This window comes from Bombina bombina, chromosome 4, assembly GCF_027579735.1.
Source record: "Bombina bombina isolate aBomBom1 chromosome 4, aBomBom1.pri, whole genome shotgun sequence".
NCBI classification, from domain to species: Eukaryota; Metazoa; Chordata; class Amphibia; order Anura; family Bombinatoridae; genus Bombina; species Bombina bombina.
The window spans coordinates 556669871-556680982 of NC_069502.1; the positions used below are offsets into that span (position 1 = coordinate 556669871).

At 36.8% G+C, this 11112-nt stretch overlaps 1 protein-coding gene across 7 annotated transcripts in view; it reads left to right on the forward strand.

The window, feature by feature from the left end:
• Positions 1-11112, forward strand: part of HTR1E (5-hydroxytryptamine receptor 1E) — a 543697-nt gene that overhangs the window by 384588 nt on the left and 147997 nt on the right. The window lies entirely within an intron of this gene.

The window sequence follows — 11112 nt, forward strand, 5'->3', positions numbered from 1 at the left end:
AGTACCTATTCCAGTTATACCTCCTGACCATATTTTGGCCACCATACGTACTTATTTGACTTCTCCCTTAGGGGAGGAGATCCTGGCTGCACAAACCAATGCACCTCCTGAGAAACCTAGTGGTAAGTGCTTTGTACCTGAGAATCTTCAAACTAAACTATTGCACACTTACCACTATCCTAAATCCACAGGTCACCCAGGCAAGAACCTAATGATTTGGTCTGTCACTCGACAATTCTGGTGGTCAATCCAATGGGGTTGCGGAACGGTCTAATCAAGCTCTGGAACAGTTCCTCCGTTGCTATGTCTCAGATCACCACAATAATTGGTCTGAACTGTTACCTTGGGCAGAGTTCGCTCGTAAAAATAGTGCTATTAATGCTTCCTCCCAGTTATCCCCGTTCATGGTGAATTATGGGTTTCAACCATCCTTGTTGCCCGATTCATTCATGTCTCAGGGAATTCCGACTTTGGAGGAGCATCTCCAGCAACTCCATTCCATGCGGATGCAGATTCAGGATTGCCTTCATCGTTCTATGCAGCGCCAAAAGTTCCAGGCTGATCGTAGGTGTCTGCCTGCGCCTTCCTACCAGGTTGGTGAGAGGGTTTGGCTCTCCTCCCACAACTTGAACCTTCATGTGCCTTCCAATAAACTGGCTCCCCGTTATGTTAGTCCTTTTCTGATACTCCGACGGGTCAATCCTGTGGCCTATGCTCTTGACCTTCCTCCTGCAATGCGCATCTCCAATGTTTTTCATGTCTCCATCCTGAAACCATTGGTTTGTAATCAGTTTACCACTGTGTTGCCTTGTCCCTATCCTATCTTTGTTGACAACCATGAAGAATATGAGGTCAGCAGCATTTTTGACTCTCGTATGTCCAGGGGTCGCGTACAGTATTGATTCACTGGATGGGTTATGGTCCAGAGGAGCGTTCATGGGTTCCCTCCTCTGATGTGCATGTCCCTGCCCTCCTCCATGTCTTCCATGCTCGTTTCCCTAATAAGCCTTTTGTCCTTCCACAGGGGAGGGGTCGTTGAGGGGAGGGTGCTGTCAGGGTTTTTTTCCCTGCTTTGTTTGCCATGTGCTGCTGGCAGCCATTTTTCTCACCTTTCTTGCTGAATCTGGTTCAGAGTGTGTGATGCTGCTTATTTCCTGCACGCCCTCTTATGGTCAGACTGTTGTACATCATCCGTGTGAGACAGGTTGCAGTCTCAGAATTGTGATGTCATTACTTATTCTGACGTCTCTTCTGGTTCCTGATCCCTGGCTTGTTCCTGACTTTGCTGTTCTCCTTGTTCCTGATTCTGGCTAGTCTGACTACTTAGCTTTGGCTCCTGACTCGGCTCGTCTGACTACCAGCTCTGGTTTTGACTCCTTGCTTGTTATTTGACTTATGGACTTTTTATTATTTTTGTTATTAATGAAGGTGTGATTATCTTTGCACTTCTTGTCTCAGTCTGATTCCTGGCACCCTGGCATAATCTTCATGACAGGAACTCCTTAGCTCTGCTACTGTCATCTAAAAATGTCAACCTTTTCCATAGTTATTTTGCAGCTATAAATATCTATGAAAACTTTCCAAGCAGGATGCTCAGATCCTTCTGTACCTGTTCATTCATATATAATGTTTGCTTAGTACATCAGGAAACCATTGTCCTCATAATTGGCAGGCAACAAATAAAGCACCATGATATCTGAAAGCATATACATTTTTCTATTCTACTCCAAGTTTGAAAGTGGAAAACATAATCTTCACTCTTTGCTGTAAGCGAGAAAGCTACAAAAGTGTGAACACCTGGACATCTTTTAATGAGGTCTCATTATGAGTCCTTAGAGTTAAGCAACTCACAGAGAGATGTGGCATCTTCATCTGTATTTTGTGTGCAGTTGAATAAGTGTATTCTATGCTTGACTCGCTGTGGAATAATTTAACCAATACATCATTTCTCCAAATTAAAATGCAAAAGAGAAGCTTATTTTACTGAAAGATAACTAAAGGACAAAGAGGCAATATTATTAAATTATTGGAATGAAATGGGAATTTTTTTACAGAGAGGGTGGTGACTGAATTGCACAGTATGGTGAGAGAAAATTAGTAGGGGTTCTGCTCACTTAAATAGACAGTCTACTCCAGAATTGTTATTGTTTAAAAAGATTGATATTCCCTTTATTTACCATTCCCCAGTTTTGCATAATCAACACAGTTATATCAATTAAATTTTTACCTCTGTGATTACCTTGTATCTAAGCCTCTGCAGACTGCCCCTTATTTCAGTTCTTTTGACAGACTTGCATTTTAACCAATTAGTGCTACTAGGTAACTTCACTGGAGTAAGCACAATGCTATCTATACGGCACACATAAACAAGTGCGTCTAGCTGTAAAAAAAATGTCAAAATGAACTGAGATAAGGGCTTAGAAATTAGCATACGCGCCTACCTAAGATTAGCTTTCAACAAAGAATACCAAATGAAGAAAGCAAATTTGATGATAAAAGTAAATGAGTTGTTTAAAAATTGTATGCCCTATCTGAATCATGAACGTTTATTTTGACTATACTATCCCTTTAAAAGGACAGTTTACTTGATTATTTTTTTTTACTTTTTGATAAGATAGATAACACCTTTACTACTCATTCCCTAGCTTTGCATAACCAACATTGCTATATTAATATACGTTATAAACTTTAAGTTTGCCTGTTTCTAAGCCCCTGCTGGCTGCACCTTATCTCAGTGCTTTTTATTAGCTTTTTAAATATTGCACAACAGCCAGACAGTGCTACTTCAAGTATTCACACCCATGAAGAATGATAATAATTATTCAAGAACCAGTACTGATTGGCTAAAATGCAAGATAGTAAAAAGCAATTAGATAAGGGGCAGTCTACAAAGGCTTAGATACAGGTAATCAATATCACAGAGGTTAAAAATATATTAATATAACAGTGTTGGTAATGCAAAACGGGGGAATTAGTAATAAAGGGATTATCTATCTTTTTAAACAATAAAAATGTTCAAGTAGACTGCCCCTTAATCTACAGTCTAGTATTCATAATATAATCATTACAGTGGCCATTATATAACTTATATACTTGCCTAGTAAAACATCTAATGACAGATTTTAAGTCTGAGCAATATATTGCAGTAGATTTTTTTTTCCCAAAAGCAATGGATCACTTTTTCCTATGGCTTGAATAGTCAATAGCATAGTTAACAGGTATATACACCAAATATGCCCCAATATCCTTTAGATTTGTTGGGAGAAGCTGCATTTTTGAATACCTGATTTAGAGCTTCCAATACAAGTTGCATTGAACTTGTGGATTGGGGACTATCTTGTCTTTGAAGTCAAACTTTAAAGATAATACAGTGTTGAGACACCTTGAGACTTTGTTAATGTATTTCAAGTGCAGCCTCACTTTTACCATTTAAAGTTGCACAGACAATGCACAAAAGTCAAAATTAAACTTTTTTTTCAGATAGAGCAAGCAGTTTTGGGAAACTTTCCAATTTATTTTCATTATCATTGTCTTTTTATATGCACACTCCTATTGAGCATGTGCAATAGTTCACAGTGTATACGCAGATGAGTCTGTGGTTGGTTGATGGCTGTCACATGATACAGGGGGCTTGCAAATTAAAGTAACTTGAAATTTGTCCGAAAAAAATCTACTGCTCATTTAAAAATTAGAGTATGTGCTATTGCATTATCTTTCTATTGTGCACTTTTTGATTATGCAAATATACTGTATTGAATCATGAACATTTCATTTTGACTTTACTTTCCCTTTAAACAGAGCATGCAATTTTAAATAAATTTCCAATTTTCTTTTATTATCAAATTTGCTTCATTATCATGGTATCCTTTATTGAAGCGTAGGCTCACTAACAATGCTATACTGGGAGCTAGCTGATGACATCTGGTGAGCCATTGATAAGAGGCATATATTTGCACCCACCAATTACTAGCTAGCTCCCAGCAGTGTATTGATAATCAAAGTAAATTGAAAAGATGTTAAAATGACATGCTCTCTCTGAATCATGGAAGTTTATTTTTTTATTCACTGTCCCTTTAAGCACCACATGTTCCACCAAAATAAACCATTCCTCTTTCAAACAGTGATATCATGTCACCCTAAATACTGAAAGAAAAATGTCAAATGATTACAGTGTAACCAAAGGATGTGGGGGTGAAAAATGAATCCACACTAAATAAAATGTAATTATTAGATTGCACCATAACTATTTTGTCAGATTGAAATATGTATGGGATTGTATAGTGTAAACAATGTAGGTCAATTAGAACTTTATTAACGCTTTTCTTCTTCCATGAACTAACTTAATGAAGCAAATTCCAAAAATAAATACATAGATAAAAATAGGTTGGTATAAGATTTCGATGAGTCAACATGCTCCTTTTCTGACAAGATAACTTTACATCACATTTAAATATTCCTTAAGTGAAAGTGTAATGATAGCTATGAAGTTAACATATACTTACTCGCTGCAATTTTCTTCTACTGAATGGAATTTACTGTTTCTAAATGACAAGATAATCATTGGGGAAAAAGATACTGACAGATGGCAAGTTAAAGACTTAAAGCTCCTACTGTCAAAATGATCTCTTCAGTTTGTGTAATCACACTGCATAGCAGGTTTAAATAGCAAGACATAATGTTACAATTATTCCCTAGACAGGTTGCCAGCAAAGGTTATTTTATTTAAGTATAAATATGGACAGCCCCTGTCAGTTCATGGTTATATATTGCACTCTGTAGTACTGTAATGGTGGTAAATAGCTTGTATAGTTTAACAGCACACTTTATATAGCACATAAGGGCTAGCCACGTTTAGCATATGACGTGCCACTCAAGTATCTGCTGCAATCTGCACTTGTTGTATACACTGCTGATGTCAAATAAATATTAGATATTATCCCTGTCAGGATATACTGGCGCCAAAGTCAGAATTTCTGCAAATAATGTTTTTTTTTTGGTATCCCATTGGTTTGCTTACATACAATTATTCGTTGATTTCTTTGTTTACTTTTGGCGTGGCCACATGCATTTGTAAACTAGTATTCTTTAATGATGTCCAGCTACAGTGTCATGGAATCAGAGATGCTAACTAGAATCTCTAGTCCTAAAATATTTAGAACTGAGACTTGGGGGCAGATTTAATAAAGGGGCGAGCAGACATAATGCGCTGTAGCATTGTGTCTTACGACCACTGCTTCTTAACTTATGTTTCTGGTGAGCCAGAAACTTCGGGAGGAGACAGCAGCATCCGCTGCTTGTTAAATCCGTCCTTAAAACCCTACCCATTATAAATGTATATATGTTTATTATGTACGTTCAGATTATTTTTTAGGTGATTTCAGAATAATTTCATAACTTTTCTATTTAAACAGCCTTGACCTTGAAAACCCATTTTGGCCTGTTTCAAATAGCATTTATTTTTAAGTGAGGTTTTTAAGTTGCGTGCAAGCTCAGTTCACATATTAATAAAATATTAATTCCTGGGTTTTTACAATCACATTTTTTTTAAATTATAAAATTGTACACAATAAAAAAAAAAATGGAAAAAAAATAGAATGACCATTTATGATTGCAAATACATACAAAGAGAGAAGAGCTCTACCAGGAACAAACAACAGCTAAGTAGCTTATTCTATGGCTTGGGTGGCCATATTGCCGCTTTAAAACAGGATACATATGAAAAATACATATGTCAGGGTTCTTATAATGGAACATTATTTAAAACATTTCTTTAAACATATGTATTTTTCAGAAGTGTTCTGTTTTGCAATATGGCCACCCTATCTATGGCGAGTTACCACCTGGGATCAGCCTCTTTTAGCCAGTTGTGCTTTTCACTGAGGTAAACTTTCCTGAAATATATCAGTCTGATCCCGAGCAAGGTCAGTCCAGACTCAAAATACCAGGCGATTCTCCTCAGAACAAAGAACATGACAACTCCAGACGATCGCTTCGGCCCATTTCTAGAGCAATATATGGCAGACATTTTGAAATTATGTTATCCATTTGCAAGAACACTGTTTCCTGCCATGTAGTGTTCCAGATGCCTACCTACAGGGAGTGCAGAATTATTAGGCAAGTTGTATTTTTGAAGATTAATTTTATTATTGAACAACAACCATGTTCTCAATGAACCCAAAAAACTCATTAATATCAAAGCTGAATAGTTTTGGAAGTAGTTTTTAGTTTGTTTTTAGTTATAGCTATTTTAGGGGGATATCTGTGTGTACAGGTGACTATTACTGTGCATAATTATTAGGCAACTTAACAAAAAACAAATATATACCCATTTCAATTATTTATTTTTACCAGTGAAACCAATATAACATCTCAACATTCACAAATATACATTTCTGACATTCAAAAACAAAACAAAAACAAATCAGTGACCAATATAGCCACCTTTCTTTGCAAGGACACTCAAAAGCCTGCCATCCATGGATTCTGTCAGTGTTTTGATCTGTTCACCATCAACATTGCGTGCAGCAGCAACCACAGCCTCCCAGACACTGTTCAGAGAGGTGTACTGTTTTCCCTCCTTGTAAATCTCACATTTGATGATGGACCACATGTTCTCAATGGGGTTCAGATCAGGTGAACAAGGAGGCCATGTCATTAGATTTTCTTCTTTTATACCCTTTCTTGCCAGCCACGCTGTGGAGTACTTGGACGCATGTGATGGAGCATTGTCCTGCATGAAAATCATGTTTTTCTTGAAGGATGCTGACTTCTTCCTGTACCACTGCTTGAAGAAGGTGTCTTCCAGAAACTGGCAGTAGGACTGGGAGTTGAGCTTGACTCCATCCTCAACCCGAAAAGGCCCCACAATCTCATCTTTGATGATACCAGCCCAAACCAGTACTCCACCTCCACCTTGCTGGCGTCTGAGTCGGACTGGAGCTCTCTGCCCTTTACCAATCCAGCCACGGGCCCATCCATCTGGCCCATCAAGACTCACTCTCATTTCATCAGTCCATAAAACCTTAGAAAAATCAGTCTTGAGATATTTCTTGGCCCAGTCTTGACGTTTCAGCTTGTGTGTCTTGTTCAGTGGTGGTCGTCTTTCAGCCTTTCTTACCTTTGCCATGTCTCTGAGTATTGCACACCTTGTGCTTTTGGGCACTCCAGTGATGTTGCAGCTCTGAAATATGGCCAAACTGGTGGCAAGTGGCATCTTGGCAGCTGCACGCTTGACTTTTCTCAGTTCATGGGCAGTTATTTTGCGCCTTGGTTATTCCACACGCTTCTTGCGACCCTGTTGACTATTTTGAATGAAACGCTTGATTGTTCGATGATCACGCTTCAGAAGCTTTGCAATTTTAAGAGTGCTGCATCCCTCTGCAAGATATCTCACTATTTTTTACTTTTCTGAGCCTGTCAAGTCCTTCTTTTGACCCATTTTGCCAAAGGAAAGGAAGTTGCCTAATAATTATGCACACCTGATATAGGGTGTTGATGTCATTAGACCACACCCCTTCTCATTACAGAGATGCACATCACCTAATATGCTTAATTGGTAGTAGGCTTTCGAGCCTATACAGCTTGGAGTAAGACAACATGCATAAAGAGGATGATGTGGTCAAAATACTCATTTGCCTAATAATTCTGCACTCCCTGTAGGTATCTCTTCCACAAAGAATATCATGGGAAAGAAGAACATTTGATAATAGAAGTACATTGGAAACTTTGGAAAAAATGGTATGCTCTGTCTGATTCACAAAAGAACATTTTTTGGTTCCGTATCTCTTTAAAGAAGCTTTGGTTGCCAATTTAATATAAGTCCTACCATTCCAGCAATGAAGTGCTTTAGCTTTAAAATTTAGTTTACCTTTCATTTTAAAATTAAGCAAAATGGTATTTTTTCTACGGATGTTGTACTGATACATTTTTTGCACCATCTAAAAGTGGTTGATTCAAAACAATGTTTGCTACCAGTGTGTTAGGTGTGCACAGTCACTAGGTTTAATGTTTAACAGCTTTAGTGTATCCTTCTTATGAGATTGCATTTGATATGCTTGATATAAATGTATTTGAGTACAATTTTCCTTTAATTGCGTGCATGTAGTGAATTGATATTAGTGCGCTCAGCCACACTAAGCTGTAATCATCAATACGGAATTCATACAGCTGCGCTTCTAATTAATTTGGACCTAGAAAAAGAAGAGAAAAAGCACCCTAGTTAATATATAGTTTTGCATAGCACACACTGATGGATTGGAATTAGGCTCTTAGATACACAATGTCATAGCGGACTACTGTCAAGAAAATACAAAAAATGCAGATAAATTTGGTTATGCAAGTGAACCGTAAAGGGGCATGAAACCCAAAAATTTTATTTCATTATTCAGACAGAACATGTGATTTTAAACAACTTTCCAATTTACTTAATTTAATTTTTTGTTGTGGTATCCTTTGTTGAAAAGGATACCTAGGTAGGCTCAGGAGCTGCACATATATGCCTCATGCTATTGGCTTACTATTGCATTCTACTAGCTCCCACTAATGCATTTATGCTCCTTTAACAAAGGATACAAGAGAATGAAGCAAATTAGATAATAGACGTAAATTGGAAAGTTTTTTTAAAATCACTTGCATGTCCCTTTACATATTCCTGATAAAGGTTGTTTTTTATATATATATATATATATTTAATTTGTATTTTAAAAAGAAACCATTAATGTGAAAAAAGTCATATTAGTGAGGCAACATTTTGAGGTAATTGTGGAAATGTTTAGTTAAATAAAATTAAAATATTTTGTTTTTCATCTGTTTTACTTTAAATAATGCAATCTACAATATCATCAGCCACAGTAGGAGCGCAATTTAAAAAAAAAAACCTCTATAAAGCCAAGGGGCATATAATGCCTGTTCGTATAAGAAGATTCATACATTACAAAAGTGCGCAATGAAAATCATAATTTACAAATCGCACAAAATGAATAATTGAACAATTCACACAAAAGTACTAAGGGTGCATCAAAAATTGTAGTAAGGTGCATTGAAAATCGTAACAAAATTGTTCACCAAAAGTGGTATTTTATCAATAAAATATGTATGTAAATATACAGGAATAATTTGTATTAAATATTCACAGTATAAATCGTAATTTAACTACACTGGATGTGCAAAAAAACACATAGAAATGTGTACTTATAAGTAAAAAATGCAATGCATTACTGTTGTTTTTTCTTAAAATGGGCTAAACATGGGCGTTCTATGGGTGTATATGAAATTGTCTCTCAAATCCCAGCATAATTCTGAATACATTTGCACCCTACAGATCTCATTGTTTTTTCTCGCAAATTATTAGTTGACGAGCTTTTAGCAAAATGCTCAAAATAAACTAATTACTCTGAAAGGAAACCCTATACATGCGAAAATAACAGCAAATTTAGGGTACAGTGCACTGAAACAGCTCAATTTGATTTGTATTAGGCGTAATATTAACCCCTTAATGACCTCAGCACTTTTCCATTTTCTGTCCGTTTGGGACCAAGGCTATTTTTACATTTCTGCGGTGTTTGTGTTTAGCTGTAATTCTCCTCTTACTCATTTACTGTACCCACACATATTATATACAGTTATTCTCGCCATTAAATGGACTTTCTAAATATACCATTATTTTCATCATATCTTATAATTTACTATAAAAAAAAATATAAAATATGAGTAAACAATTGAAAAAAACACACTTTTTCTAACTTTGACCCCCAAAATCTGTTACACATCTACAACCACCAAAAAACAACCATGCTAAATAGTTTTTAAATTTTGTCCTGAGTTTAGAAATACCCAATGTTTACATGGTCTTTGCTTTTTTTGCAAGTTATAGGGCAATAAATACAAGTAGCACTTTGCTATTTCCAAACCACTTTTTTTCAAAATTAGCGCTAGTTACATTGGAACACTGATATTTTTCAGGAATCCCTGAATATCTATATTTTTTTAGAAGACATCCCAAAGTATTGATCTAGGCCCATTTTGGTATATTTCATGCCACTATTTCACCGCCAAATGCGATCAAATAAATAAATTGTTCACTTTTTCACAAATTTTTTCACAAACTTTAGGTTTCTCACTGAAATTATTTACAAACAACTTATGCAATTATAGCATAAATGGTTGTAAATGTGTTTCTGGGATCCCCTTTGTTCATAAATAGCAGACATATATGGCTTTGGCTTTGCTTTTTGGTAATTAGAAGGCTGCTAAATGCCACTGTGCACTACAAGTGTATTATGCCCAGCAGTGAAGGGGTTAATTAGGGAGCATGTAGGGAGCTTCTAGGGTTAATTTTAGCTTTAGTTTAGTGTAGTAGACAACCCCAAGTATTGATCTAGGCCCATTTTGGTATATTTCATGCCACCATTTCACTGCCAAATGCGATCATATTAAAAAAACGCTACATTTTTCACAATGTTAGGTTTCTAACTGAAATTATTTACAAACAGCTTGTGCAATTATGGCACAAATGGTTGTAAATGCTTCTCTGGGATCCCCTTTGTTCAGAAATAGCAGACATATATGACTTTGTTGTTGCTTTTTGGTAACTAGAAGGCCGCTAAATGCTGCTGCGCATCACACGTGTATTATGGCTAGCAGTGAAGGGGTTAATTAGGTAGTTTGTAGGGAGCTTGCAGGGTTAATTTTAGCTTTAGTGTAGAAATCAGCCTCCCACCTGACACATCCCACCCCCCTGATCCCTCCCAAACAGCTCCCTTCCCTCACCCACCCCACAATTGTCCCCGCCATCTTAAGTACTGGCAGAAAATCTGCCAGAACTAAAATAAAAGAGTTTGTTTTTTTAAAAAAATATTTACATATGCTACTGTGTAGGATCCCCCCTTAGCCCCCAATCTCCCTGATTCCCCCCAAAACAGCTCTCTAACCCTCCCCCTCTGCCTTATGTTTTTTTTTATTTTTTTGGTTCTTTTTCTGTAGTGTAGCTTCCCCCCCCCACAGACCAACCCCCACCCCCTGACTGATGTATTTTTATACACTTATATCCTGCACTTTTTCACACTATTAATATATATTTTTATGCAGTGAAGCGGTTCCCACCCGCTCCTTCCC